The sequence below is a fragment of the Mesoplodon densirostris genome, chromosome 4 (assembly GCF_025265405.1).
Source record: "Mesoplodon densirostris isolate mMesDen1 chromosome 4, mMesDen1 primary haplotype, whole genome shotgun sequence".
Lineage (NCBI taxonomy): Eukaryota > Metazoa > Chordata > Mammalia > Artiodactyla > Ziphiidae > Mesoplodon > Mesoplodon densirostris.
The window spans coordinates 85100998-85125240 of record NC_082664.1 but is presented as its reverse complement, the minus strand read 5'-3'; the positions used below and the strand labels follow the sequence as shown (position 1 = coordinate 85125240).

Sequence of the window (24243 nt, the reverse complement as noted above, 5' to 3'; positions counted from 1 at the left end):
AGTGATATTTTTCTCCCTCTCCATCTGTTTGTTTTTATTTCTCATTCTTTCATTTTCTCACCTTTTCTGCCTCTGCTTATTTCTTAGTTGACATTATTTGGGGCCTAAGTATATTTTAGTATATACATGAAGTTAACACAAATATTTATTGAATTATTATTCTATATATTGAATATTCATTTATTTAATCAGCATATATGTTTTGAGCATCTTTTCTATGTCGGATACCCTATTAGATGCTGGGATTGCAACAATGAAAAGACAGAATTGACCCTTGCCAAATGGTACATACAGTCCAGTAGAAATAAAATACAATTTCTTGTTTCAATTTTGAGAGGAGCTTGAAACTACTATTTTATAACAAAATTAAATTGCTCTTTACTTATTTGTGGACTTTTTTTTTTTTTTTTTTTCTTTTTGCGGTATGTGGGCCTCTCACTGTTGTGGCCTCTCCCGTTGCGGAGCACAGGCTCTGGATGCGCAGGCCCAGCGGCCATGGCTCACGGGCCCAGCCGCTCCGCGGCATATGGGATCCTCCCAGACCGGGGCACGAACCCGTATCCCCTGCATCAGCAGGCGGACTCTTAACCACTGCGCCACCAGGGAGGCCCTATTTGTGGACTTTTATTATCTTTTTTTTTCTTTTCATGGATTAGTGAGAATTTATATGAAATAATAATCCCTAACTTTCCTATATCACCCTCTTGGGTATCCAGAGGATTCAGCTGAATATTCAACCCTTTACAATGTGTTCTTGTTTGCATTCGTGATTTCAAACAGGAAAGGTGCTCTCCATATATTGCTGTATTCTTTAGGGTAGAGAGTCAAAGGATTACTTGAAGGAAAAAAAAAAAAGTCTGACAATCACTGGACTCGAGAAACGCTCATATATTCACTCGTGTCACAAAGTTCCAATATAAAATAGAGCTTATCCATTTCCTGACTACAGCCTTTTCAAGAGCATAATTGTAGCGTCTTGTATACCAACTTCTAATTCATTTTTGTTGTTACTGCTTTTATTGCCTTTAACTGAGATTGTTTAATTACAGGACAAGTTTGTGGTTTCCTAGCTTTCTTTTCACAAGCTGGCAAGGACTTGTAAGGAGATCTAGGAGAGCTATGTTAAAAACACTTAAAAAAATGTTGCCAGAGAAATAAGAAAAAATACTTTCTCTGCTTCTTCACCTCCAGGGCTCAGAGTCATTCCTCTTAAATTCCTCTGGACCCCCCGCAGGCCTTCTAGCTTTGGCCATGACCGCTATGGCTTTAGCTTCAGAAGAAAGGAAAGTGGTGAACTTTGGTCTTAGGTGTCGGTTGGTAACCAAGAGAATTTGGTAAATATTTAACATCATATTTTGAAGCTATCCGCTCTTTTTTTCTTTCCTTTTTTTTCCCTTCTCCAGTTTTACTTGTGATTTCACAATATCCCTCTGACTTCATAGACTACTTTGAAAATATAAACTACCTTTATATTTTTCTCAGTGTATAGCATTGTGTCTTGACCTGGCATTAACTTTTTTTCCTAGCTTTATTGAGATATAGTTGACATATAACATGCATAAGTTTAAGATTTTCAGCATGATGATTTGATATAAGTCTGTATTGCACAATGATTACCACGATAAGGTTAGTTAACATCTCTATCACCTCACTTAGTTACCTTTTTTTGTGGTGAGAAATTTAAGATCCTCTCTCTTAGCAAGTTTTAGGTATATAATACGGTATTGTTAAATATAGTCACCATGCTGTACATTAGACCCCCAGAACTTATTCATCTTATAACTGGAAGTTTATACCCTTTGACCAACATCTCCCCATTTCCCCCACCTCCCAACCCTTGGCAACCACCGTTGTACTCTGTTTCTGAGTTTAGCTCTTTTAGATTTCACATGTAAGTGAGATCATGGAGTATTTATCTTTTTCTGTCTGACTTATTTCACTTAGCATAATGCCCTCAAGGTCCATCGATGTTGTAGCAAGTTGCAGGATTTCTTTCTTTCTCAGGGTGAATAATATTCCGGTGGTGGTGGTGTGTGTGTTTATCCATTGATCTTCCCAATGACACTTAGCTTCTTTTCCATGTCTTGACTGTTGTGAATAGCTGGCACTGGCTTTTATATTTAGAAATAATAAAAAAACAGAATTATGAAGTTTAAGGTTTCTATTAAAATGGAGCAAATTTGCTAGTCAAAGCCACACACATACACACAGATACATAAACACACAGAGGAAATAGTAAAATAGAATAGTCACTTCCCTCTTTGTCTCCTTCTTGCTGTCTCCTTTTCCCCCCTTTCTCTCCTGTGATCCATCTAATCACATTTTTATGAAGTATTTTGTCTTCTGGATGTCTATAATCAAAGCACACATAGTGAAACCTGTGTAACCACTCACATGCTAACAAGCAGATAAATTGAGGTACTTAAATAATGCTCAGGTGATATACAGCAAGAGGGAGGGATACATCCTTGTGCAAGATGAGAGATCACTGTGTAGTTCTGTAGCTTCTATATCTTCCGTTGTTTTAATATGGAGAAAAAAATGCTTTGCTCTTTACCAATGGCAAAATATCTAAAAGTGCCAAGTACTCATAATTCCTTTGCCAAGTCACATATTTTCTCCTCTCTCCCTCCAGTTAGATTTCTGGTTCTCCATTGTTGCTCTGTTGTATTTTATTGTTTCTCCTCTTAATTGTTCTTGTTGGAAGACAGATAGCTTTAACATGCTCTGCCATAATGTGCTTTGCACACATTTAAAGGGAAGTGTGGAATCAAGTTATTATAAGAATTTTTCTCTTCTTTGATGCTTGTATCCATTCAAATTGGTAGCAAATGTTCTCCCGTAGGTCCTTGTGGAATTTTAAAACATTCTTGAGAAAATATTAGCAGATATTTTAAATACCTTTTCATGAATTGGGCTTAAGTGAGAACTGAAAAAAGGATGGAGGATCAAGAGCATTATTTCCAGATTCTCTTTACATGGTTAAACTCAAGGGTACTTTTACTCTTTACCAAGTTTCTTTTTCTCCATTATAAGATATTCTTCTCCTCCACAGATGCCAAACACCCACAAATATATGAAACTTTTTCAACACATTGTTTTCCCCTTAGCATTGAAAGTTTCCATCTTTGGCTCACATAAAAACTATCTTCTTTTGCTGTAATGATGCTTCCCAATAATATAAAGGAGATACCTGCATTCCTTTCCCTTTCGTTCCCTTCCCTTCCCATTTCGCAGTCGCCTTTGCCTCGTGACATACGTAAGACCTAGCCTATCAGGCATTCTCGCTCTGAACCAATGGATGGGCAGGGAGAGTGGAGAATCCACTCCATGTCAGCAGTGGTGATAGAAGTGTCAGTTTACTAAGGCAGAGTGCAGCACTGGTGGTGTGATGCTGGTCAGTAGCTCAGCTAGCTAGCTGAGTGGTCCAGTGGAAGCAGCAGCCTTGAACTCTGTGGCATGATTTTGGTGGTGGTTGTTAGCTTCCTGTTGTTTCTGATTGTTTTCCAAAGCCCTTCTCTAGCCTCCTCAGCGATTATGTGAGAACATCCAACATTGATTCAATCAATTCTGTTTCTGCTTAAAGCAACCAGTCTCAGTTTTGCTATTTCTGTTGTTTGCAACTAAGAACCCTGATTGGTATGAAATTTGGCACCAGGAATGGTTTCAAAAAATGGAACCACAGAGGAATTGGATGGGGGGTGGGGAGACTGGGATCCGTTGTCTGGCTTAGTTGGAGCTGAAGGTATTAGAAAGTCCAGCTGCGTAAGGAATGAGACCCTGGCATACCATAACATTCAGGGGCAAGTCATCAGATAACACACCTGTGAACTTCTAGAATTAAGTGAAGGAAAAAGGTTTTGGGGAACCAAGCGGGAGCTTCCATAAAATAATGTGATGGGATGAGGATTTGAAGGACAGGGGTGGTGTGGTAGCTGCTTCTAACAGTGCTGGGTACCTTAAAGAAAGAGAATTTGATCTTAAATTCCTAAATTTTTTTTTCTCTAAGTGTGGATTAAAAACTAGGGACTTGCTATGACTACGCTAAAAGAATCTCTTATCTTTTGTAATTCAGGGTGGAAAAGGTCAAAAGCCAAATGCAATCATGTGGGTTGCTGAATTAGAGTGTCAGTTGAATTCACAACCAGGTCCCTTATGTTAAAGTTGGGGCTTTGAGAGAAAAAGGGTGGGACTCTGAGAATTAGAACAGGGGATATGGCAGGATTTGGTGAACTTGGGGTACCTTGAATCCTTAGAGTCGTCAAGCCATCCTTGCCAGCTGAAGTACCACCCTTGTCTCTGTTTGATGAGGCTACTCCTCTTTCGATTGAATTTTCTGTCACCTGAAGGAGTTGCATTACAAAGCCAGTTTTCTCTATGTGCCTATGTACCATTCCCAGACCTACAACTCAACTTGGATCCCAGCATACCTCAAAATGCCAATGACAAAGTCAAAGCTAGGAGGAGATGGTTTATGGCACTAAAAATTGTAAGATTTTGCCAATTAATATTGAAAAAAATCTAGGAAATATGCAAGAGAATGGATTTTGAAGGTTCTATGTCCGAGAAAGAAAAATACAATTTTAGCTGCGTTGAATTTATTCCTGTGGGAGCAGTTAATCGGAGATTCTGGATTCAGTGTACTAGCCTGAATAGGTGGCATTGATTCTAGTTGTTTCCTTGATTGGTTGACCAAAACTTGGACTTGAGCCCCACTGAGATGCTAGAAATTCCTTTATAGACTGTAGGAGCAAGGAATCCAAACACTTAGGGAGGTAAGATCATCAGTGGGGATATATCATAGGTATCAAATCCCTTGAGGGTGTCCTGATGAGACTCTTTAATGAAAGCTTGAGAGATACAGTGATGAGGGACCCACTCAAACCTTTAGGAAAAAAATGAATGGTCATTCTCTGTAGGCAAGTGGTGCTGATGGAGGATGCTCAAGCTAAAATGGGGCTCCCTGATGTTACTAGGGATATTAAGATGCTGAGATAATGGAGCTTAAATAGCAGCACTTTACCATTAGAAGGCAAGGTGGGCAACATGGCTACCATAATAGGCTGCAGGATAGGCATTTTAACTGGAATGACAATCAGGGATCTTTGGAAATGGCTGTTGATGATGGGATCCCTGTGACTGAAATAGATAGGCACTTAGCTATGCTACTTGGTTTTTTTTTTTTTTTTTTTTTTTTTTTTGGCGGTATGCGGGCCTCTCACTGTTGTGGCCTCCCCCGTTGTGGAGCACAGGCTCCGGACGCGCAGGCTCCGGACGCGCAGGCTCAGCGGCCATGGCTCAAGGGCCCAGCCGCTCCGCGGCACATGGGATCCTCCCAGACCGGGGCACGAACCCGTATCCCCTGCATCGGCAGGCGGACTCTCAACCACTTGCGCCACCAGGGAGGCCCTGCTACTTGGTTTTTACAACCAAAAAACTCTGCATCTTGGGCAAACAGAGGCCTGATTTTACTCATTGCAGTAGGAAGTCATAACCTCTCACCTAATCCCCAGACAGGGATCAGTTCATAAGCCTGACATCCTTTAAATGGAAGCAAGGTCAAAAACTTGCTAGACTGGGCTCTACAAAAGAGACCTGAGTGTATTTATTAGAGTAACCAGGGAAAAGGCAATATTAAGACCTTTCAGAGATTAGAGGACACTTGCTCCATTTAAGATAGTCTCTTTTTTGGAGCAACCAAACACATGCCTTGATATTTGTGGTGCATTTATTTATCTGGCAAATGCCTTTTCCTCTAGGCAAATAAGCAGAGAATACTCTAGAAACAGTTTGCTTTTATCTGGTAGGAGCAGCATAATAACTTCACTGTCTTGCCTCAGGGTGGGCGATACCTCCTTTCTGGCACTGTGACACCATTTTGTCCACAAGGTTGTTGCTCATCACACAGGACATCAGGCTAGTTCAATATGTTGTGACATGCTAATAGGATCTGAAGAGCACGATATAGCAGGTACCGCCGATGTCTTGGTGTAAGATAACGTGTGTACTAGCAGGAAGGAGACAATCTAGGCAGTCTGCTGGCATCCACACAACAGTGAAGCTCCTTTCTCTGTCCCTTACCACTGACAGAGTAATTCTCACCGTGTTATAGATACTTTATTTTGTTGTGAGAAATAATCCTGAAAGGATCATATGCTGATGTGGTGATGGAAATGAATAAAGGGAAAAGTAGTTTGAGAAAGTTATGGTTCTTGGCCAAAAAATGGAATTGTTGACAAATAAAAGTAGAAAGTTGCATTTGGAAATGGGGCTAGTTTATGAAATCTATAATATGCTCTATGCAGGTGCTGCTAAGTGAAATTCCTTCAGAGAGCAGGAAGGTTATGTAAATGTATGAGATGGATGAGGGTAGGACAGTAGAGAGAAGGATTGTCCTGGCAGATTAGAGAATATACACATTCTTCTTGAAGGCGTTTAAATTAGAAAAATTTAAAATCACTAGACTGTCCAAAAGAAACATATTGGTTTGTGATACTACTATGACAACAGAGGTAAGAAAAAGTGATTCATCAAATTATTCGAGCAAAGATTCCAAATAGTGCAAATATCGCTCATCAAGTAGGAGATGAAATTTTACCAGAGAATAAAAAAGGATGCTTAAGTCATGGTATGAGCACATACAGATGCAACACATACCTCTCCAAGAAAAAGTATTTCATTCATTAACCAAATTTTGTTAAGCTCCTACTATGTCAAAATACTTTTCTAGGCTCTGGGGATAGAGTCATGAAATGAGCAGTCAACATCTCTGTCCACGTTTTGCTTGCATTCTAGTGGAAGGAGGAAGGCAACAAAACACAAGTAAATTATAGAGAATGTAAAAAGGGGAAGTGCTGTGTATGGAGAGAACTAAGGCAGGGAAGGGGCATCAGGAGTGGAAGTACAGAAGGAAGCTGTTGTACTTTTACGTAGGGTGGTCAGGGAAGGGTTCCATGAGAAGGTGAAATTTGAACAAATACTTGAAAGACACGAGGGAACAAGTTGTGAAGATAGCTGGAAGGTGGTCCGTTTCAGGAAGGTAGACAGCAAGGGCAACATCCCTAAGACAGGAGCATGCCCCTCATGTTCAAGGAACAGCAAGGTAGTGAGTGTGGCTGGATGGAGTGAATGAAGAGGGAAATAGGAGATAAAAACCCAACAGTGATAGGGGAACCAAACTCCTAGGAGTTTGGCTTTTACTCTGAGGAAGGGGACCATTGGAGGATTCTAAGTAGAAAAGCACCCAATGGTGTAACTTACATTTTTGATCAGATTCTCAGGGTTGAGAATGCTCAATAGGGCAGCTAGGGGAAGCAGAGAGAGCAATCTGGAGGACATGCAGCATCTGGTGGGAAATGATGATAGATTAGGGTGATAGCACAGAGGAAGTGAGACTAAGTTAGATTCTGGATATGTTTTGAGGTAGAACCAAAAAGATTTCCAGATATATTGTAGACATGGTGTGAGAGAAAGAATGGAACCAGGGGTGGCTCCAAGCTTTCTCACTTGAGCAGCTGGAAAGCTGGAGTTGCTGTTAACTGACATGGAGACTGTGGGAGGAGCAGGGTTAAGGGTGAGATCAAGAATATGGCTTCGGACATGTTAAATTTCAGGTGCATATTGCATATCTAAGTGGAGGTGTTAAATAGGAAGTGGGGCAGATGAATTTAAAGTTAGGGGCTTCCCTGGTGGCGTAGTGGTTGAGAGTCCGCTTGCCGATGCAGGGGACACGGGTTCGTGCCCCGGTCCGGGAAGATCCCACATGCCGTGGAGTGGCTGGGCCCGTGAGCCATGGCCGCGGAGCCTGTGTGTCTGGAGCCTGTGCTCCGCAACGGGAGAGGCCACAACAGTGAGAGGCCCGCCTACCGCAAAAAAAAAATAAAAATAAAAAATAAAGTTAGAGGAGTGGTCCAAACAAGAGGTACAGATTTGGGAGTTAACCCTGTATAGATGCATGAGATCACCAAGGTAGTGAGATTAGTAGAAAAGAGAATTGATACAAGGATTGAGCCCTGGGGCATTCCTGAAGGTGAAGAGGTTGGGGAAATGAGGAAAAACTAGCCAAGGAGTCAGCGAGGAGGAGCAGCGAGTAAAGAAGGTGGAAAGTCAGGAGAGAGCAGTGGTCTGGGGGCCAAGTGAAGAGTCATCAGCTGTCGTACACTGCTGAGAGATCCGGTAAGACGGGGACTGGGAATTGACCGCTGCATTAGAAATGTGGAGGACATTGGTACCATGGACAAGAGCAATTTGGATGGAGTGGACTAAATCCTGTCTGGAGTGGGCTTAAGAGACATTAGAGGGAGAGGGATTTGATGACATTAAGACCGTTTAAAGAAATTTTATTGTAAAGAAAAATGAGAGAATGGAGTGGTGGGTGGAGAGAGGTATGGGGTCAAAGGTGGGTGTTTTCTTAAGGTGGAAGAAGAACAAACTTTTTGTATGCTCATAGGAATAATTCAGGAGAGAGAGGCGAACGTGGTGATGCAGAAGAGAGTGGGGAGAATTGATAAAGCAATGACCTTGAGTAGGCAAGAAGGGGTTATCTCTCATGTACAAGTGGAGGGATTGGCCAAAGAGAGAAGCATGGAGAGTTCGTCTAGTGATGGGGGCAGCAGGGCATGTGGTATAGAATTCTGGTAGATGGCGTGGTAGAGCTTGTGGATGAACTGAAGGGAAAGTCAGGAGCCCATACATATATTTCTGTATTTGTAAATTTGGGGATCGTGTGAGTCTCTCTAAAAGAGGTTAGATCTTTTAAGAATGTCAGTGGTCTACTCTGCTGTTACAGTTCTTTCAGTATGTGTGGCAACCAACTGTAGTGTTTGAGCTTACATGAAGATGATGCTAACCGACATCTAATCTTTTAATATCTAGCTTTTAAATATGAAATGTATTTGAAATAAATTCGATTGATAATGTACAGTGGTTTCAGTCTTGAAACAGAGTATTAAAATCCCTAATGAGTCTTCAATTTCATGTATTCATTAAAGTAATTAACTACATCTAAAGATTTTCATTTCCACTGGCTTCACAGTTATATATTATTAATTTTAATATGGTAAGTTAGTTATGGGATGATAATTATATTAATACTATGGATTGATAGACTAATAATTTATAAGTACAAAATTAATTTTAACAAGTTAGTCATGAAAAAGTCACTGGCTTTATTAACTAATGAATTCAGTTAAAATGCTTTTTTTTTTTTTTTTTGCGGTACGCGGGCCTCTCACTGTTGTGGCCTCTCCCGTTACGGAGCACAGGCTCTGGATGCGCAGGCTCATTGGCCATGGCTCACGGGCCCAGCCGCTCTGCGGCATGTGGGATCTTCCTGGACCGGGGCACAAACCCGTGTCCCCTGCATCGGCAGGTGGACTCTCAACCACTGCGCCACCAGGGAAGCCCTAAAATGCATTTTAATAATTAAAAAACTAGATTTATTAAGTTAGTTGTTTTGGCATTTTACAAGGATGGTCTATGTGGGGAAGATTTTGGACATTAAAAAATGGTAATTATAGTAAGGGAATTTACATCCAGCAAATGGAAGCACTTATATGAATCTACTTCCCTGTGTTTCCATTTTTTCCAAATGCATTTTGTATTTCAGCCTATCATCCTTAAATTAATTATTATTAACTGCTTTAGGGGAAATTGTGTTTTTACCATGCATACTTGAAGTTAAAACATTAATTTGAAATTTGATTAAAAGGAGATAAAGGCTGTTCATTATTTTGTCTGACTTCCAGGGACAGTATTTTCTATATCATAAAATCAGAAAGTACAAAGATATAAAGCTTCTACTGCTTTTTTTCTCTATTTCTTCAGCCAGGATATTTTAACATATTCAATTAGGTGATGTTTTCAACACCACCACATTGAATATGGATTGTACTTGTCCATCTTGATACCCTGCATATTCCATTCTAAATAAGTGACTCAGCGCCCCAACCTGGAGCAGAGGCTGGAGCTTGTCCTAGCCTATCACTGGAAATCAAAAGAGAGAATGTTAACAAGACATGATTAGAAAATATATCCTATGAAAGGTGGGGACCCTATTTTGCCTTGCTTATTTGAAGTATTTATTTACTAATAAAGAACCTTTTCAGAAGGCTCTTTACCTATAAATATTTATGAAAAGAAATGGTTTTCTGCCATGCTTGTGAGGCTTTCTGTATAAGTACATGAGTAGGTTTCCATAATTAAACCTAACCATAAAGACTGTGATTATTATTCAGTTCTATTTTCATGGCAGACCAAATTAAACCTCTATGTCAAACATGTAGTGAATATCACAGTGATAGGTCCAGAGTGTAGGCTTTTTATTGCACTTGGGAATTTTTGTGAATCTGAAGCATTTTTCCTTGGTCAGTGGAACTAAATTCCTGAAGTTGGTGGGGATGAGGGGGCATCCACAGCTAGGGTGAGTCATTGCCTGTGGAGGGTGATACAGAGAGGACCAGAAGTATCCTCTTCCTTCAGCCAATTTGTCTGTCTGACTACTGTTGCTGGCATCTGAAATGTTTGGGAATTCTTTAGGAGTTAAGGCATTGTTATCCGGTCTTCCCAAATAATCAGTGAAGGTTCATTAATCCATTAAACCATTACCTTCCAAAGCCAAATGGAGAGAGCAGGGTCCAGGGGGAACAGGACACAGGGGAGAGAAGGGGCTGGGCCGTATCCCGGGGGGACAGACTGAGACCACTGAGTTTAGTTTATAGAGTGAATGCCACTGTAGACGGTGGAGGAGCACCCAAAGAAAGTTTCGTATAGCCAATAAAACTTTGCCTTGTGCCTCTCTTGTGCCACAGACATGGTGACACAGAGATGGGGAGGACCTCGTCCCAGTCTTGAGAAACTTAACATCTATCAGGGAAGGCAGACGAAGCGGTTGCTGTGCTGATATAACCTGGCACTCCAGGTTTGGGGGAAGCAGGGGGCAGCTGTCAGCCAGTGGAAGGGGCCTCTTGTTCATACTTTTCCTTCAAGTTTATGAAGTGGAAGGGGCTCTTTTAGGCTGTCCTGCTCTATAACATTTTCAGATGTAAAATAGAGTGTGGAGGGGGCATGTCATGGTACCATGCTGCTGCCAGAGTGCCTCTCCTGGAAAATGGAGCTTAACCAACTCTTCTGAGCATCTGTGTGAAGACAGTAAGAGTATGAAAGGCTCTGGATTTACATTCTGGCTTCAGTTTTTATTATTTCTGGGCCTTAGACCAAGATACTTAATTTCTCTGAGCCTTAGTTTCCTTATCTGTTCAATGTGGAGAATGATTTCCCAGTTCCCCTCATTGGGTAGTTGGGAGAATGGAATGGAATAATGTATGTCAGCATTCTTGGTACATGGTGGATGGTCCTTGACTTTATATAAACTCTATCCATACCCCAGCTCCACACCCCAACCCCAGTGCAACTAACTAATGACCAGGGCTGGTTTGGTCACCTGCCTAATGTAGGACCCGACAACCAGGGAGGTGGAAAGAGTTATCCCTTTCATATAGCCTCTTGCTCTATGTGGAAGGGAAAATTAAATTCAGAGAGAATATGCATCAAGCAGTTTAGATCCTTATGAATTTGGATCCAGTTCACTACATGGATTTTTTGTTTAATTCTTAGAGAATTTAACTCCCACAATTTTGGGGTCATAGCAAAACTTGGCAGTTATTGTTCACAGCATACTATCCTTATTCGTAGTGGTAGCATGATTTCACGTTCAGATTGGCAAATGTAAAAGGACAGTTCACTGAGCAGCGATATTAGTAAGGAGCTTCATGTTTACGTAATACCGTCGGGCGTTGTGTGCCATGCAGACTATACAGGGATAATTAGATGTTTCAGATACATGTCTAAGCTGGGTGAAGCTTCAGGAGCACTTGTTTAACCCTGGGAATCTGTTTGTAACCAGAAAAAGCTCTCCTTGATTAACAAGTTAAACATGGAGTTAACTCTCTGGCGTGAGATTTACACCCAAGAGGAAAATCAGATCTGATGAGATTTGACAGGACCAATCATTTGTAGAGCTAGACTAGGTCTCACTATATGGCTTCTCTGAGGCTGCTAAAAATGGTATCTCTCAAATATTGTCTACCATCCAGCTGTGGGGTCCGGATTCCCATTCTTAGAATCATGTCTTTGGACTAAGTCATTCTGATTTGAAGAAGCTCCTGTAAAATTCGAGCTTGTTCCTTGGGAGGATTATAGATGGACCTAGATCTGTTTGTCTGAGGGAGATTAATGAGGAAACACATCTCAGGACAGGTAAGTTTTGATATGAGGGCAGTGGGACATTTAAAATGGTTTGGAGGCTTTCCTGGTGGCGCAGTGGTTGGGAGTCTGCCTGCCGATGCAGGGGACGCTGGTTCGTGCCCCGGTCTGGGAAGATCCCACATGCCGCGGAGCGGCTGGGCCCGTGAGCCATGGCCACTGAGCCTGCACGTCCGGAGCCTGTGCTCCGCAACGGGAGAGGCCACAACAGTGAGAGGCCCGCGTACTGCAAAAAAGAAAAAAATGGTTTGGAATTGAGTATACTTTTTGAGGAATCTGTGCTCAGGCAGAGAGGGCTGAGGAGGCAGCATGTGGTCTTCAGATGCCTTAGGGAAGGGAGCAGAGCACGGAGGGGACATTGGTGACAGGGAAGAGTGTCCTGTGCATGAAACAAGTGCAGTTCACCTACATTCCTCTGCTTCACAAAATTCATCTTGAGTCCTGACACTGATTATTTTGAGCAATGGTAAAAGTGTCTTGAAACCAGCCCCTTTCTGGTCCTTTTTGGTTACTATGGTACTTTCTGGTACTGAATACTTAATAGCATCTGCCCTGAAGCGTAAGCTTCCTGCAGGGAAGACGAAGATTCATGTTCCAACCTTTCCCTCGTGTGTGTCCTCTCCTGGCATCTGTTGGTTGCTGTAGCCCCCTATGAATCCATTAGAGTATACAGGACACTTCACTCATTGCAGATTGTTAGTTGTGACATGATGTGCAAAGCTCTATTTCTGGTACCCCAGAGAGACCCTCAGTGGTAGGGGCCACTGGAACTTGAAACATACAGACTTAAGTCGATAACTTCGTAACAGGGTTATCTAGCCACTACTTCTTCTCAGTCAAGCGTAGTGTTCCTCCCGGTGTTCCGGCATTGATTGAAATCCTACCTACTCTGCATCAGGTGCGGTGCTAGCAGCCTCACGCATGTATCTCATGCTCATTGCATATTGTTAGTTGTTAGTACTCCTCACAACCAGTTTTTAGGAGTCAGCAAGTTGTTGTTTCACTTTTACAGTTTAGACATTTGAAGTTTTGAGAGGTCAAATACTCTGCCCAATATGGAATGGAACAGCTAGGAGTGAGAGAGCTGGGGTTTAAACTCAGAAATGGCAGCCTCTATCTCCTACTCTATGCTGTTGTTAAGGGTATTTCCTCTCCACCTGGGGGTTTCTGTTTTGTGGGTTTTTTTGTTTTTCGTTTTTTTTCAAAAAGATGACATGCAGCCTAGGGAACACTTAACTTGGGGCATTTTACCAAATGAAATATCAATGGCTGTGGGAAAACAACATGGAGAAAGGATGCTGGAGATGCATGTAAGATGTAGAGGAATGTCACGTGTTTGCATGGCTTACCCAGCCCTTCATTTTGATCCATCAGTGGCTGCTGACAGGGTAGGGTCTGTTCTTGCTTAACTTTCTTTAGAGCTCCGGCCTGGTCTTGAACTCTGCCCGCCCAGAATGAAGGCAGACCTCCTCTGTCTTTGCAGTGGATGTGACTTGGTATGGAACACCATTCCATGGCCACTTTTACACCTCGTGTTTGTCATTTTTTTTTTTTTTTCTGTTTATCTTGACACTCAAACCTAAGCTATGACCTGGGCTGGCTCCCCTTAGCTCCAATTCATATAATCTCTCCAGCTCTGCTATCTCCCTCTGGCTGCCCTGGGCAGATGTCCTCCCAGGACTCCACGGGCTTTTCTCCTTTGAGCCAATCCCTTGGGCAGTGCTCTGCTGCTCCCGTCTAGCCGTGGCAGTAGGAACCAGCTATTAAGCCATGAGTCCCAAGGATCCTAAAGCATTACTTTGCCTCATAGGATCTCGACAGTGCTGGCCATAGCTCTGCAGTGTCTGTATGCAGCCAGCTCTGCCCTGGAAGCCTTTGATCAGTTTATAGAGGCTGGGGTGGAGCTGCTGGCCCAGTGCTCCCAGGCTCATCCTGTGCAGCTCAAGCTGCCACTTCCAGAGCCCTGCCCGCACTTGGAGGCTGTTGCTTACTGTGACTGTCGCAGTCTGGAAAAGCAGAGCCTGAAACTCACAGGCTGCCACTTAATTGGCTAAAGCAACACCAGAAAAGCAGAAATGGGAAGGGGGGGGCGACAACGCTGATTGTTTCATCTTGGGGGGATACCTTCAGAGAGAATCCATATGGGGGACTACATTTCAGGGCAGTCCTTCCAGGAGGAGGAAGGGGAAGGATTTTACTCACTGGTTCCTCTCCCCTCTTGGTCAAAGTCTACTCCAAGGGCTGACTGATTTGCACAAGCCTAGAAGTGGCCAGCTGAGCATCTCACACCTCATTAGCAAGTCACAACTCAGCAGCAATAGGGAAGTCCTGGATGAGAGGCAAGAGGGGCATGATGTGCCTGAGGGTGACAGGAAGGGCGTGGCAGTGGCATCAATAGCGATGCCTGGATCCACAGCTTTGGGGGCAGCACAAGCCTTGTTAGATCCACTCAGCCCAGCTGCAGGCAGGTGCGCAGCTCTGGGTGATGGATAAACCGGGTATGGTCACGTTGGAGCATTTGAATGCCAGTGCAGCATGGCCCCTGGGCTTGTCTGTGCTGCTAGGAAACTTCTCGTCCATTCAAGGAAATATTCAGTTTCCTTTTCCAGTTCCCAGGGTTGGGCATCTCTCTGAGGGGTCTCACTTATGTGGGTGTGTTACTGAACCAAACTTGGGTCTGCTCGCCCGTGCGTAGTAAAGCCAGTCTACTGACACCAGGCTGTGGCAAAGGAAAGTGCGGTGTTTAGTGCAGGCCACCAAGCAAAGAGTCCAGGCAGCTAGTGCTTGAGAGACCCGAACTTCCCGAAGGCTTTCAGGGAAAGGTTTTTTAAAGCGAGGGTGAGGGAGGGGGGTTGTGGGGTGTGTGATCAGTTCGTGGACCTTCTTCTGATTGGTTGGAGGTGAGGTAATAGGAAGTCAACATCAACCTTGTGGTTCCAATCAGCCTGGGATCTATGAGCTGGTGGCAGCGTACAGTTCACTTCCTCCATCTGGTGGGAGCGTCAGTACCTGCAAAACAGCTCAGAGTATTATCTAAAGCCCTTGAGGAGGAACTAAAGGTCCTTGACTGTGTTTAATGGCGAAACTATTATTATTTGGTCCTGTTTGACTGTTTTCCTTCGCTTCTGCATTTTTTCATGTCTCTGATTAAACTTATGCTTTGGTAGAGTTTCTCTATAGACAGAAGGCAGGCAGAGGACATGGGCGTGGGGAAGTCCTATTCTCGGAAGGTCCCTTGGGGTCCTGCTCAGCGACAGCTGGGGTCCAACTGAGGGTTCTCTCTGATTGGGGCCGTCTAGATAATGCTACCATAGTGAGACACTGCACAGCAAAAGGCAGAAGAGCTGTCCTCAGAGCAGCTGATGAATGTGGCACTGATCACAAATCGAGGGCCCACATCTCTGGAAAGCAGAAGTCCTCTTGGTCAGAGCCTGGAGGCTTTGTTTGATCCCTTGACAGGCCGTGTGAGGTCAGGTACTACCTTTTAGGCCATGCCGTATCTCCACTTTGTTTCAGCACCAGTAGATGGCCTCCTCCGTGTCCTCCTGGACTGGGTGTGAGTTGTGATTAGTTATCCTCCTTAACACCTGTTGGATATCCTCGCCTGACCTGACCTTAAATAAGCCCTTGTTGGGGATGGTCCTATAGTGACCACGTCACCACTGCTTCTAGGCTAGCCCAGAAAGTGCATGCTGAAGATCCCGGAGACAGAGTTCTGAGGTCACCTTCTCCTTAATGGGAAGTTTACATGATGTCAAGAGAAGTATTTAAAGTTCTGCAGCCCTGTGGATATACAGGGGTTCTTTAGTTTAGTTTAGTTTTGTTTTTAATATTGGGGTAGAGTTGATTAACAATGTTGTGTTCATTTCAGGTGTACAGCAAAGTGACTCAGTTATACATATACATGCATCTATTCTTTTTCAAATTCTTTCCCATTTAGGTTATTACAGAGTATTGAGCAGAGTTCCCTGTGCTATACAGTAGGTCCTTGTTGGTTATCTCTTCTGATGATACCATATCGCTCTAACTTGACTCATCTCCCAGCTGACCTCCGACAAAAGGGTGAAGCTTGATCTGGACTCTGGCCCACGTTTAAGCATTTAAATAGCTAGTGGCTCTCTTGACTTCTGACCCCATCACAACCTCCTCTGACCCAACTTATCTCTACATAGTAAAAATAAACTTCAAACTGAGAGTAGAAAAGACCGTGCAAATGATTTTCATAACTGTTACTATCCAATAAACTAGCCATCTTGCATAGCAGTGAGACATAGTTGTTCTAAAAGTAACATACAGGATACATTTCCCCAGGGAGTGGGGGATGGGTGGGTAGGTGGGTGGGTGCTCCAGCCCCCTGTGACCAGAAGAAATGCTCTGTGTACAAACTTGCTCACCTCATTTCTGACAACCTCCTGGTTAAGCTTTGTTTTGCTGGGAGAATGTGGGACAGGGGTGCCAGGCTCCTTCCAGCTGCAGAGCTGGAACCCAAGCCTTGTTTCTGGCAAGGAAGTGACAGATGTGTTACAGAAGGGCCATTCCAGTGACTCGCTCAGAACAAGGGGAATCTGATTGAAGTTGGTCTGCTGTCTCTACTGCTAAAAAACAGCAGCTGCTGGCAATGCTCAAATGATAATTTTCCCCCAGAGTGGAAAAATGAGAGCCCCTTTCCCCCATCATTCTTTTAGAAACCGAAGTTGTGAAGTCGATCTAGCTCTCCTCCAGGCTCATCTGCACCCTTCTGACTGTGTCGTCAACTAAAGCTGAGTTCATAGCCCCCTTTCAAGTTAGAGGAATGGAGAATCCCATACCCTGCTTCTAGAGCCTCCCATCCATGCCCACCCTTCCTTTATACACTGGGATCCTGCTGGCATCCCACCCTTCTCGTCCTCTTAGAAACAGAAAGCCTGATGTCATGGAGACCAGCTCTGGCACCTAGGCTGGGAAGAACCATCACCGAATGCTCACGGGAATGCTCACGGGCACAGCAGCCTTTCATGGAGCAAACACATCAGGCAAACCCTTCCAAGCCCTGCCTCTCCTAGTCATTCAGGGAAGATAGGTGGCCTGGGCAAGGGGGGTGTCCTATGCTACATGGTTACTTTGACATGGAAGGCCCCGCATAAAAGCAGACTTCCAATACCATCACGACATTTATGAACTCACTTCAGAGCCGCTCATCTTGACCTATTTCACACTATGTTATTCTATCCACAGATCCTCCAGCTTCTGACTTGGGGGCTGACTCATTTTCCTGTTTACAACCTGGCCTCAGCCCTTATTCCTAATGTTTTACATAGTTTCTCTGGCAGTGACCTTTTGACTGGAGTTCAGAGCCTCCTCTGGCTGAACAACCTCTGACTATTCTGGGTAAAAATATGCCAGATCTTGCCTGGCCGCTGGGACCTTGGTGGCCTCTGAAGAGCACTGTACCTACCAGACTTGGCTCTGTGTGACTGGGGTAGCCTCAGTGTAAGAGAGGAAGGGGGAAGAATAGGATAGGGAGGGAAAGAGCTAAGGAGGGGGAAGGATGAATAAGTCTATTCCTTCTGTGAGTCCTTGGCAGTGTATACTTGTTGATGCAGACATGCAGAGGAACACCAATCACTTACCCCCGTCTTTTTCAGACTTGTTTACTCTTAAGAACCGCAAGTGATGTGACTCTATTGAGCCTATATGAGCCGATTAGGAGCATATTGACTTGAAAGTGCTATTCTGTAGTCCACCTGGAAGTCTTACCATTCTATCTACAAGTGAATATTTTCTGACAAGTAATTCTACTTTTATATCTCAATTAGCTATTCAGTGAGTGCTCAGACTGAATGAGATAGGTGAAGTTTGGCAACTCCTTGATTCTTAATCCTTTAGTTGGCTATAAAACTTCATTAAGTGTCAGGTCCCTTCTATTGGTTATTTACTTAGTAGCAATTCTAGTTTAGCAATGTGGTAGATTTATTTTGGGGTCCCTGCTCTGCTCATGCCTTCTTCTTTGGGAAATCCCCCTTATCCAAAAGCATGGACTTGAGTGGCCAAGTTCATACTATGTGACCCTCACCACAGGTGATTGGACTAGTGGTGAACACTTGAAACTGACATTTCAGTCTGTCATTTGGTCAGTGACCAACCAGGTTATCTTGCTTGAAAATTTGAGCTAATAGACATAGAGACCACTGTCAGTCATTGGTGGGTGCCAGACTCTTAATGTCATGCTGAGTGCAGACCAGAGTTAACTCATGCCTCCTGGGCAAGCTGAGGTTGTGAGAGAGCAGAAACCTTTAATAAGCAGAGAAAGCTGGTTTGCAGAGAGGAGCATGCATCAGACAAGCAGTGAGTTAAGAGACCACAGGGACTCAGTAAGAGAACAATGAAGCCCATGACTTTGGTTCCTGGGGGCTTCTCAGCTCCAGACCCCAACAGGCCTGTTGATACTTCATTTCCTGCTTATTGGTATCCATGAGGTGACTTCTTAGATCCTACATCAACACTCACCTCTACTGCCTGAGATGAAGAGATTTCTAGACAAGCGAAAGCTAAAGGAGTTGATCATAGCCTACCCTGTTTTTTAAGGAGTTCATCATAGCCTACCCTGGTTTTTGGGGTTTTTTGGAGATAAGGATTTCTGTCCCTAATGGCTAAAAAACCTTGACTAAACTACTGCTTAAGTGTTGCCAGCAGTGGCTGAAACAGAGTTGTAAACTTATATATTGGTAATTAAGCAAAGGGTGGGATGTTTTCTAGCTGTTTATTTTAAAGTAGAACTTGATGTCATTGAAAGCCATTTATATCCACACTCTTGCTGTTAATCATTTAGGACTTCCCGCTTTCCACCGTTTTCTCACTTGTGATAAATGTATTGGCTTTATAGGGTGGGTCTTTAGGAACTTAGTGTTTGTGGGGGAAAAAAAACCCAACATCAGACATAAGCTTACATCAAAGGACAAAATTGCCTCTGCTAGTTTATAATACTTGACTTTCTGGTTATCTGCACCAGAGACATAAAATCTTGATTGCCTTGTCAACAAATCCAGTGCCAAATGAGTGGAGATTTTTATGGCTGGGGAAACTCCACATACATAGCATAGGAGGGGAGGCAGGGATGAGGGTGAGGTAATCCACAGCCTGTGATCCCTCACCAGCAATTACAAGTTGCATTCCCCATCAGATTTAGCTCCTACACCAAACTGGTATTTATATGGGTGGAGAAGTATAAACAGTGGGCACTCTGTGAATGGAGGTGGGGTTGTCTTTTTTTTTTTTCCTGAAGTGAGCTGAAGTAGAGGACACTGTGTAAATCTGTGTAAGATGCTGAGGTAGTCGGAGTAATAAAATCCAAAGTTAAGTGAAATAATCTACAGGAAGAGGTTTTTTTTTTTTTTTTTTGAAGTATGCGGGCCTCCCACAGTTGTGGCCTCTCCCGTTGCGGAGCACGGGCTCCGGACGTGCAGGCTCAGCGGCCATGGCTCACAGGCCTAGACGCTCCGCGGCATGTGGGATCTTCCCGGACCGGGGCACGAACCCGTGTCCCCTGCATCGGCAGGCGGACTCCCAACCACTGCGCCACCAGGGAAGCCCAGGAAGAGTTTTTAATATCTGAGGGAATGGACAGAAAAGTGAATGTCAGTTGGGAAAAGGATACTTAGAGAATGGTAGAGGGAGAACTCATTTACAGTGAGAGGCTATGTAAGGCCTATAAGCTCTGGACCCAGACTATCTGGATTCAAGTCCCACCACCTAGTAGTTGTATGACCAAGGACAGATTACTTAATTTCTCATTGCCTCAGTTCTTCATCTATAAAGTGGGAATAACAATAGTATCTACTGCATATGTTTGTTATGGAGATTAAAGGAATTGATACATGTAATATGCATAGGGCAGTATCTGGCCCAAAGTAGGTGCTTAGTAAATGCTAGTTTTTATTATTCTGTACGACATCACCTGGGGTGCCAACAAGACCAGCAAGATGCATGAGAACTAACACCACAAGTGTTCTATAGTTTTTTCCTGATGAGAAAATCCAATACATTTACTCTATGACTACAGAGTGTGTGTGTTTTGGCTAAAACAAGAAAGAAGATCCATAAAAAGACTACTTAAATGAGGATGGGAAAAGAGGGGCTTTCATAGAAGGAGAGAAAATAGATTGGGCTCTGGTCTGGAAAAATGAAGACTGAGATGCACTATGATGAATTTCATGAAGGACAGGAATAGCATGAATAATAACTTGTTTATGAAATACTGGAAAATTAGAGCTGGCATGAAAGACGAATACTTTGAGGTAAAGACTTGAACAGATGGTTACTTGACTGTGCTTGCACAGTGAGTCAGTCGTTCAGATACGGAGCTTAATTAGTTCAGAGTTTCAAAGCAATCTGGATGAAGGGTGTGGGTTATGGCCCCTGACTTAGCAAGAGTCATTAGGGATGTTTGTGATAAGCCCCATTTAGTCCAGTTCCACATTTGTAAATAACTTATATTAATGTAGTACTTAGCCATTTCAAAACACTCAGCAACCTTCCACAACACTGATTTACTGAGCATTTACTGTGGGCAAGGCTCTGCAGGGAATCAAAAGATGAGAAAGATGGCCTGTGTTGAAGGTTCTGATGTCTTACCACCCAGAAACACTGTAATGAAATTAATTTAATTTGAGAGCTTAATATACTTGGTTCACTTGTACTTACAATGTTTTGAGACCAGAGAATTTTTAGTTATTTTTTGAGTTCAAGATGGTATTGTGAAGAAATTAAAGAAATAAAAGTTCTCTTTTTGTTATTGTTTTCATAAATTCTACCCAGGTGACATTCTGAGGTGCAATAGAACAGCTTATTCTAATATGTATTTTTAATTTTAGAGTAGTTATTCATAAAAAGCAAGTTTAGAGCTACAAGTTAATGTAGAGATCATCTTCTTCAATTCCTTATTTCACAGCTGCAGGAAATGGGTCCCTTAGGTGATACGCACAAGGTGGCAAAGCTTGAACTGAAGCCCAAGTTCTAGTCTTCTGTGTTTTCTTTCCCATTGGGCTGTTTCCACCAGAGGATCAGGGTTATTGTAGTTGAGCTTATTTCTGTGTACATACAGACTCAAATGTGTTATGCTTTATCTTGGAGCACCCTGAAGATTTACTATGAAACCAGTGAAGCTTAAGCTTCAGGAGCCCTCTCTTGTATGAACCTTGAGTGGGGAGAGGAAGCTAGGTTGCAGTCAGGAAACATAAGCATTTCTGGTAAATGACCTAAAGAGATAGTGTAAGAGATGGACTTGATTTTTCCCCCATTAATTTGTTGTGATCTTTTTCACATTCCAAAGAAGAAAAATTCACTTTTATACCTATTTTCTATTTGTAATTTTGTATTCTTTTTCTTAAAGAAGTACCCTCCCCTGCTCCAATATTACATAAACTTCAGGCTCCATGAAACCTGGATCTGCTTCTGATGCCCAAAGATATAGCCAGTTGGGAATTTCATTTTAATATTCCAGAGTTTTATTTTTATTTATTTATTTTTAAAAATAATTTTATTTATTTATTTATTTATTTATTTATTTATGGCTGCATTGGGTCTTCATTGCTGTGTGCGGGCTTTCTCTAGTTAAGGTCAGTGGGAGTCTACTCTTTATTGGGCTGCGTGGGCTTCTCATTATGGTGGCTTCTCTTGTTGTGGAGCACAGGCTCTAGGCGCACGGGCTTCAGTAGTTGTGCCTCGCGGGCTCTAAAGCGCAGGCTCAGTGGTTGTGGCGCATGGGCTTAGTTGCTCTGCGCATGTGGGATCTTCCTGGACCAGGGCTCAAACCCATGTCCCCTGCATTGGCAGGTGGATTCTTAACCACTGTGCCACCAGGGAAGCCCCAGATATTTATTTTTAAATTAATTTTATTTAAAATTTTTGAATGCATTTAAATCACTTTTATTTTTTATTTTAAGTTAAATTTAATTTTTCTTATAGTAATAAAATAAAGAAATAGTTGTGTTAAAATGTTTTAAACACAAATGGTAGCTCCTTGCCCATTCTTCCCCATTTCTTAGTTTTGCTCTCCAGAGTCAACCCCTTTTAATTCCTTTAGAAGGTTTCCCCTGCTTTAACTCTATATTATTTCTTAATAGCTTGCCTTCCTAATTGATCAGTTTTATATCAATTTACAATGACCTAACATTTCATATCAGTAATATGATGGTACTATACTATTATATCAATTATATCTTGACTTCCTATAATTATAGCCAAGGATTTCACATTGTTACTCCAAACATTCCTTCTCTCTCCTACCACTTCTCCAAAATAGTTAAATCACAATTTTTGGTTATCCCAGTCATCACTATTTATATAATGATGACTGTGAAAGCGTTATTTACAACAAAAGCAAGTAGTATACTATAGTATTCTTTCTTGTACAACTTTTTTGTTTGTCCTAGAGTTAATAATTATCTTATTTTCTTTTGCTTAATTTTCTGTTATCTATCTGAAAAACTAGCTTTCTGTTTTCCCCGGTGTTCATAATTGCTTTATTTTTCCTTTTACTTAAATTTCTGTGTGTCTAGCTAAATATGTCTTCAGAACTTCCAAGCATCTATCCTATCAATATTATTTGGGGACATGAGCAAACATATCAGATGATCTACCCATCTTCCACCTCCCCCTCTTTTATTCCCCGCCCCTCCCAGAGACCTCCTTCCATAATCCTTCACCCTCTTGCTCTAGTATGGACTGATTTTTTTCTAGGGTCTGGAAATTTCATATGTTAAGCCTTTGGTTTGGATGTTTGCTTAGGATGACACTCAGTGGGCGGTTTCTAAATCCTAGGGAATTGTTTACTCATTATAAGGAATTTTATATATGCAGATTTTGAAAGTATACTTTAGTTATCTAGTACCATATAAGGGCTGCCTTCATTTTCTAGTTGACTACATTTACATAGTAGGGTGAAGGGAATGCACCTATGCATCTGGATGCATGAAATGTCTAGTGATTAAAAGTAGGATTTGCTAATATGTAATTCAACTCCTATTTTTTTTTGACGTGCATATTAACCTTAGGGGGATTTACCTGAATTTTGAATCCCACGTGATTATTAAGAATATATTCCCAGACAATTTCTTGTTATTCTCAAACTCATAATGGTACTCGCCACTATGAAAACTGGTTTTTAGTATATGGAAGTTAAACATAATTTTAAAACACATAATATTTTTTAAAAGCATGATACAAAATTTGTTTAATATACTACTTTTTGTTAGCTGCATTAGAAGCATTGCACAGTAATGGGGAACTAAATATACTAGTTCTAATAACAGCTCCCCCCCAATACTTTATAAATGCAGAATATTTGGTTAATTCTTACTGTGTACTACAAAGTAGGCCAACAACATTGTTTTAACTTACTGAAGTAGAAATTAAGGCGATTACAATTCATGATTAGGTTTTCTTATGGGAATTTCTTGTTTTCAGATAATTCATTCCCCTGTAAAGGAGGATTAGTGGTGTCCTAGATAATCCACCATGTAAATCAGGGACAGTGCTGATTCTTTAAAGAAGGAGAAATTTTTTTCAGTGTCTTTCAATATATTTCAATCACATTCTTTTTGACATTGTTGCAATTCAGGTGGCATGCTGTTCAGTTGAATTCTTATAGAACATAGCTCTATACTTTTGTTTGATTTATTTCCTGAGAGCATCACTGGAAGAGAAGAAATGTTTTTAAATCCTTAAGATCTTGGTTGAAACAATCAGCCCTGATAACATCTACAAGCAGAGATTAAGTGTGTATGATCAAATCCTCCTCCCAGAATGCACTGCTATTGGAATGTCCCTGGCCTCTGTCTAGACCTGTAACACTGAAGCAACTACACATCTCAGGATGCACCACCCCTTCACTCTTCCTTTTCTGTCTTTGGTAGTATTGTCTGCTGAAAGTTGTAGACAGACATAAGAGTGGTGAATCCCCAGGGGCAGGTGAATCTGCCCTGTTTGCCTGATATAGGAATTGGG

At 42.2% G+C, this 24243-nt stretch overlaps 1 protein-coding gene across 1 annotated transcript in view; it reads left to right on the top strand.

Annotated features, from left to right (window-relative positions):
* FSIP1 (fibrous sheath interacting protein 1) overlaps positions 1-24243 on the top strand; it is a 193352-nt gene that overhangs the window by 152095 nt on the left and 17014 nt on the right. The gene's annotated exons all lie outside the window — the stretch shown is intronic.